This window comes from Spinacia oleracea, chromosome 4 (assembly GCF_020520425.1).
Source record: "Spinacia oleracea cultivar Varoflay chromosome 4, BTI_SOV_V1, whole genome shotgun sequence".
Lineage (NCBI taxonomy): Eukaryota > Viridiplantae > Streptophyta > Magnoliopsida > Caryophyllales > Amaranthaceae > Spinacia > Spinacia oleracea.
In genome coordinates this window covers 43,313,269-43,320,976 of record NC_079490.1, presented here as the reverse complement: position 1 = coordinate 43,320,976, position 7,708 = coordinate 43,313,269, and the positions used below count along the sequence as shown (strand labels likewise).

At 43.7% G+C, this 7,708-nt stretch overlaps 1 pseudogene; it reads left to right on the top strand.

Moving 5' to 3' along the window:
* Positions 1–5,777: 5,777 nt before the first annotated feature.
* LOC130460213 (uncharacterized) lies at positions 5,778–5,877 on the top strand (annotated as a pseudogene).
* The last annotated feature ends 1,831 nt before the right edge of the window (positions 5,878–7,708 follow it).

Sequence of the window (7,708 nt, the reverse complement as noted above, 5' to 3'; positions counted from 1 at the left end):
CTAACAATCGTCTCGCAAAGCGAACCACAAATGCACAATGGAATTCAAGACTAGTGCTCACACACTCGTCACTCATTTATGTGGCGGATAAAAGATGTACCCGTTCGCTCTCCTCCCAACATATAAGTGAACAATGCCCTCCCAAACTCACAACACTCGTGTGTCTAGAAAAACATACACTCAACCTAGTATTCGACTCGGAATGTGTCATGTCATAACTTGCATTGATAAACAACTATTTTCACATAAGTATGACTCTATGCACAAAGGTCGGAAGGTCTTCAAAGCTTGTAATGTTAGGCTTAGGTAAGGGTGCGGTAAATTTGGGTATAATGTGAGCTTTAAAGCCTTGGCTTTGGGGAGCATAAATCCTAAAAACAACCATGATCAACCGATATAATGACCATAACTCTCCCACTCAACACATGACAAAACAACAAATAGCCAACACCATACTTTCTTGCCTTATTTCACAATTGTAACCAATCACTCATAAGGATATGAATTTGCAGAACTGGATTGAAACAATACTTTGAACTTTTATGAGAGTAATAGATTTTTCTCTTTCTTTTCTTTTTCAATCTCTTTTTTTTTTTCTTTCTTTTTAGCAACCTTCACATTTGTTTTGTTCTTTCATCTCTTTTCATTTTCAACTCATTTTCAACAACAAACATGATAAGACGAACTCCTTTTTCAATACCCACTTTGTGCTCAAAATGTAGCACATTACAACTCCCTCACCTCACTACTATTAGCTGCCCCAAGCTAGGCTTGGGACTAGTAACCAATGGGGTTTCTCATGGGCTTGTAATATGGCTAGTCGCCAAATAAAAGGGCACAAGCAACAACATGGGCAGAAAAGAAGGGAACAAATGTATCTAGATTCATCTGAAACCTACCTAATCAGAAAAATGCCTTCGTCCTACACATTGTGCATGTATATGAGTCATAAAACACTACTAATAGTTGCAAATCAATACTCAAAATCAATGACACACCAGGAAGCTATCACACATCCTAACCAAATCAACTAGTCAAGCACCAAGTCCACAAATAGTTAGTCGGAGTTGACTCATGTTAAGGCATCAAAGCAATCGAATATCAGATCATGGTTAACACATCTACATTGCCCATCATCAAATACCAAGAATCAAAAACAATTTTCGTTCAAGGGGCACAGGGAAGCATGAAATTGTATTCATCGGAACGTATTTTTGTATTTTTTTTTTCAAAGCAATAAACTACTCTAGAAAACAGTAAACACACCAAAAATAAGTAAAAGCAAAAATAATAAGAAAACATACCTAATATGTACAAGTGAGTGAAACACCCCCCCAAGCTAAATCAGACAATGTCCTCATTGGCTCAAGGGGTATTGAACCATCTCGATCTCCTCAGCATCAGTGACGGCCTTGGCCATCATCACCATCATCACCATCATCTCTACCACCGTGCCCGCTAGAACCTGCTCCAAACACTCCATACTAGGTAGGTGTGAAAGTGCCCATAGAACCAGGAGCTCCATATCCCTCCGCGGGATAGGTAAACCAGGAAGGGTGCTGATAGTCCGGGGCAATGTAGCGCTGCCTGGCATACTGATCGTAGAACGGGAACATGGTCCTCTGGTGATCAGCTGCGAACTCACGAAAACCGAGCTCAAGTCTGCCCAACCGCTCATGAATGGACCCCTGCTCCTCCTCTAAAGTCGGGCCACCCTGAGGCCTCTCCTCATCCCCTCGACGCCCCCTCCTAAAGTAGGTGCGAGGCTCTGGCTGGTACTGGTGGGGCTCTGGCTGTGGGTCAGGCTGGGGCTGGGGGTCAGGTTGTTGCTCTTGCTCAAATCCAACATATAAGTAATGAGCCTGACCGGATCTGAAACTAGTGCGGCCTTGAGGGTCAGGCAGGGTGAAAAGCCTCTGCCCCTCAAACATCCAATACATGGATCCCGACCTAAACAACCCGTGATCACCTTATAGTCGGCGGAGCCCAACAAAGTAGGCCAAGTCAAGTAGGTTGCTACCCAGAACTGGAGTCTGGTTAGCCTCAGTGAAGTTAACCGTGGTCATGGCTATGTGGGTGATCAATTCACCAATGGTAATGCGAGTAGTATGGGTGATGGTGGCTATGGAATAGAATTGAGAGGCCATATGGTGGGCAAGGTTCATTTTATAACTATTCTCCCCTTCTAAAACAAAGCCACCCAAAATCTCAAGCTCTGTGCTCCTGATGTTTTGAGTCTCCTCCCTCCCAAAAATCGTAAACCCCAGAAACCTGTAGAAGACAATAGGGACCGGGTGTTGTATCTTGGAAGCATGCAAATGTTGCATACTCCCGGGATTGGCATTACCCGTAAGCTTTCCCCACATTTCACAGTTATTATGGGCTCCCCCAGGTTTCCTACTATGGGCGGTAGACAACCCAAAAATGTTACCAAAATCAGCTAAACTCATAGTAACAGTTCGGTTCATCAAGCGAAATTGAACCGACGACACAATTCGATAACCATCTTTACGCAAGTTGAAAGAGCTCAAAAATTCCAAAGTTAACCGTCTAAACGTAAGACGCAGCATGCTATACATATTTCTCATTCCAACACCAATAAAGACCCGTTTGACATCTCTTTCAATACCCATTTCATGTAAAGATTTTTGGCAAATAAAGCGAGTAGGGATTACCTCCCTCTGTTTGAGGTGGATGAAACGTGCTCGTTGCTCCTCCGAAACGAAAATAATATCCGGAAAATCCCGGTCGGGCTCAAATTGGGGCGGCGGAGGTGGTGGTGTCGGCTCCCGAGCTCGGCTCGTCGAAGCTTCATGCTGATTCCGTGGTACCCTTGTGCAATTCCTCTTTGGTCGGTTTGCCATGGATGAAATCCTTTTTTTTTGAGGTTTTTAAACTTTTTTGGGTGAATTTGGGGGTTTTTGGGAGATTGGAGCAAACTGAAATCGGTTGGGTATAGGTTGTAGAGGATGGTGAGAGGATGATTTTGGTGAAAAGATTGGTGAATTTGGTGGAGATTTTATAGGGAGATATGGTGGTTGGAAGTTTTTGGAGGTTGGGGTTTAATGGAGGAAGAGAGAGAAAATGAGGTTGAAGATGAAGAGGAAGTGAAGGAAAAAGAGATCCCGTGCTCCTTTAACGCTGAAATCGCATTTCGCCCGATCGGGCAGCAGCTCGCCCGATCGGGCGGATTTTGAACCTTTTCTTTTGATCTGTGCGCGCCCGATCGGTCGCTCCTCGCCCGATCCGGATCGGGCGAAATGCAATGCCCTTTTTTGTTGACTTTTCTCAGCCCAGAACCCTTCCTTGACTATTCCACGACGTCATCATCAACCGCCCGACCGGGAGGAATTTCGCCCGATCGGGCATTCCACTCGCCATTTGTGTCGATCGGGCCTCCGTCGCCCGGTCGGGCAATTTGCCAAACTTTTCTTTGCATCGACACGCGCCCGATCGGGCGCTCCTCGCCCGATCCGGGTCGGGCGAAATGCAGGCTGCTCCGATTTGCTTTGATTCAACTTTTTTCGAACTTTGAGCCTTAGACCTGCATAACATTAAACACCAAAACCGTAAAATACCCTCATCTCGCCTCTCCAATACCAAAGGCTACACTGAATCACACACTTGATCAAAAGGTATACTAAAACACACAAAATGAAATCAAAAAGTATAATACGGAAAGCAATAAATGGATAATGAAATACTCATCCCCTATTAGATTGATGCAATGTCCCCGTTACACAATCTCTGTTTATGCGCAGACAATCGACAAGAAAGGGATGAGAGCCACGACAGCTCATCGAATGGGGGCACCAAAGATGGTGCCATCTGGTGTCACATCGATTGCCTTGGATGAGCTATGTGGTGCGGGAAGTGACAGACCACGACCCTGATCATGAATACGGTGTCCACCGTTTACAGAACTTTCGGCCTTTTGGGTCGCAGCATCATCAACTCGTGCCTTCTTTCGAACCCATGCCGAAGAGTTCATACTCCGATCACCTCCACCTGCAAAACAATTTGAAACATGTGCTTTTTCCGAGGAGTTATTAGAGTTAGAATGAGTCAATTCAGTAATAAAATAATCATTAGAAACATTGACTCCAAAACATGACTCTTCTACCATAGGGCTCTTAGCAACATGGGTTAAATTGAAAGTAACCTTATCATCCCCCACATTTAAGGTCAGCTTGCCATTCTTGACATCTATGATTGCCCCCGCAGTGTGTAGGAAAGGTCGACCTAAAATAATAGGAATCTGCCTGTCCTCTTCCATGTCCAACACAACAAAATCAACAGGAATAAAAAATTTACCTACTCTAACAGGCACATCTTCTAAACCACCTAGGGGGTATTTTACAGATCTATCAGCCATTTGCAGAGTTATGTTGGTAACTTTTAAATCACCCATGTTCAACTTAGTACATACAGACAGGGGCATGACACTAACACTGACACCTAAATCACATAAGGCTTTGTCAATAAAAAGGTTGCCAATATTACACGGGATAGAGAAACTCCCGGGGTCCTTCAACTTGGGTGGAGACTTATTTTGTAGTAAGGCACTGCACTCTTCAGTAAATGCAACAGTCTCCACCTCACTAAATGCTATCTTCCTAGTCAAGATGTCTTTCATGTATTTAGCATATGCAGGTACTTGAGTAATTAATTCAGTGAAAGGGACCGTTACCTGCAGATTCTTTACCACTTCTAAGAACTTACCAAACTGCTTGTCTAGCTTGTTCTTTAGCTGACGATGAGGGAAGGGAAGTTTGATAGGTGGAACTTGTATCTCAACTTTCTTCTCAACCCTTGTGTCAGCTTCCTTCTCCTTGACCACCTTCCCACTTTCTCTTGGCACAACACCATTGACAGATACTTCAACCTCTTCCTCTATAGTCATAGGTGGCCTATCATACTCATATCCACTCCGCAAAGTGATAGCATTTACAGACTCTCTGGTCACAGGCTATGAAGGGAGTTGACCCTTGGGTCTCTCTGCAAGAGTAGTAGCCATTTGTGCCAACTGTTTATCCATGACCTTGTTATGAGCAGTGAGGGCATCGATTTTGGCATCCTTTTCGCTCAGAGACTTCTGCAATTCTAACATCATATTCCACATCTCAACAAGCATGGGATCAGGCTGTGTGGGTTGAGGTTGTGGAGGAAAGCCAGGTGGTCCACTAGGCTGCGGGTTGTAGTTACTTCGCGGTTGGTAGGGCTGCTGTGGTGGTGGTTGGTAAGGTTGTTGTGGTGGTGGAGGGTGTTGAATCTAGTGGGGGTGCTGAACATTAGTACTCCTATATGATAATAGGGGGTTATTTTTATACCCCTCATTGTATGAGTTGGAGTACGGATTGTTCTGCTTGTAGGCCTGGAATGCATTGCATTGTTCAATAGAGCTCCTACATTCCGGTGCATAATGACGTTGTATCCCACAACTATTACAGACATTGGCCAACTGAGCACTCATTGCGGCCACACTAGCTTGTTGGGTGGCTTGGGAAGATGCGTTTTGCATATTATCCAGCTTGTGATGTAGGGCAGTTAGCTGAGCAGTAAGCTGTTCAATAGAGTTCATCTCATGCTTAACACCACGATCGGCAAAACCTCTAGGATTCCCATATTGGGCACTATGGATGGCTATCTCCTCAATCACCTCTAAAGCTCTAGGCACCTCCAGTTGCATAAATCTCCCACTGGCAGCTGAATCCAAAAGACACCTAGACTCATTACCCAGACCATTACAGAACTGTTGTACCAGGAACCAGTCCTCCAAACCATGGTGTGGGCACTCTCTTTGCAAGTCCTTGAATCTTTCCCAAACTTCGAACAAACTCTCATCTGCTTGTTGAGAGATACCTAATTTCTGACCCCTCAGACGAGCTGTCTTCTCAGGTGGGAAATATTTAACATAGAACGCAAGGGGCAAGGAATTCCAATCGTTGATTTTCATAGCTGTGCGGTTGAGACTGTTAATCCATAGCTTTGCCTTCCCACTCAATGAAAATGGAAAGAGTATCTCCATAGTCTGCACCGGTGTTAAATTCTTCTACTTAATGGTGGCACAATACTGAATGAAATACTGAATATGGAGATAAGGATCTTCACCCTTTTCCCCACCGAATTGGTGTCTCTCGATCATGTTTATCAGCTGGGGTTCGATCTTGAAATTCTCGACCGCAATGGAAGGCATGATTGCCTTGGGAAGCATAGACAGACTTGGTTTAGAATAATCTGTAAGCCTTGGCACAAGTGGGGGTGGTGGTGGTGGTGCTTGGTCACCCATCTCTGAATCTGTATGGAATAGATTGCTAATCAGATAGTCGGATTCAGAGTCAGAATAGTCTATCAACTGTTCAACGAATCTACGCCGTCTACAAAAGGTCCGTTCAGGTTCAGGATCGAACGAAGTCAGATCGCTGGTATGGACAGTCCTGGGCATAAACAAGCAAAAACTAGACAACAGTCGTGAGATCCGGTCTCAAGGAACGGGAGTCCCTTGAGAAGTAACAAACAATAATCTAGAAAAACAATTAATAACAGAAAATAAAACCGTTTCCCCGGCAACGGCGCCAAAATTTGACGCCTGTCACGCGGGTGACCCGGGTTCGTTCCCGGGCAACGGCGCCAAAATTTGACAGGCTAAATCGCACTCCTATCAAAGATAAACCTAACGTTCACCAACTAAAAATATAGCAAGGGAAGCAAGGATCGTATCCACAGGGAAACATGCGTTCTTTCTACTATTAAATTACTAATCTAGACTACTGGTAACAAGAGTTGGAATGGTTTGTGTATTAAACTAAAACAAGTAATCAAATCGGAAAATAACAATATTAAAGGAATCTAGGGCAGCGGTTCACCATAAATGCAGACCGGGATTGGACAACGGACAATAACAATCAATTAACAATCATAACTAGGAAAACATGCATCTCTCGAATCTTATGAATTCCTTAGGATAGAACAACTAGCGGGCTCTCGCTACGTACTAGAAATAATTCCTATCTAATAGCCACATACCAAAAACATCAGATTTATACCTCTCGGCGCATAATCTAAGATTAATCAAACTCAAATCAAAATAGTCCGGCCGAACAGAATTGACGAGCAATAATAATAAGCTATAGAAATTATAATCAATCAACCAAATATCATGTCCACATATAATCCCAATCATGCATTCATGGATCCCCTAAACCCTAGAAATTAAACTACTCACTCATGATAATAAATAACAAAGCAATTAACATAATAGAAAACATGATTAAAGCAACAAACTAAATTAGAACAAGAGGCAATACCTAATTGAAGAACAATGAACAATGAAAGTTTGAATTTTTGATTGAAAATAAAACTAAGTATTGGAACAAATTTTAGAGCATAATAAGCTAAGGAAATAAACTAAGGTTCCAAACTAAAATAAAAAGGTGTCCTTCAAAAATAAACAAAGTTAACTTATATAGTTTTCCTAAAGTAAAGCTTAAAAACGGAAAAGAAACCACGCGAAGAAGCTGCAGAGGTTGGCGTCGCCCGATCGGGCGACGCTTCGCCCGATCGGGCCAAATTCCGCCCGATCGGGCGGTTTGCGAAGAGTCGGTATTTGCCTCCTGATGGGCACCCGATGGGGACCGGGCGAGCTGCGCCCGATCGGGCGCTTGTTGATGGCTACAATTATCATTTAATTCCGCCCGATGGTCGCATT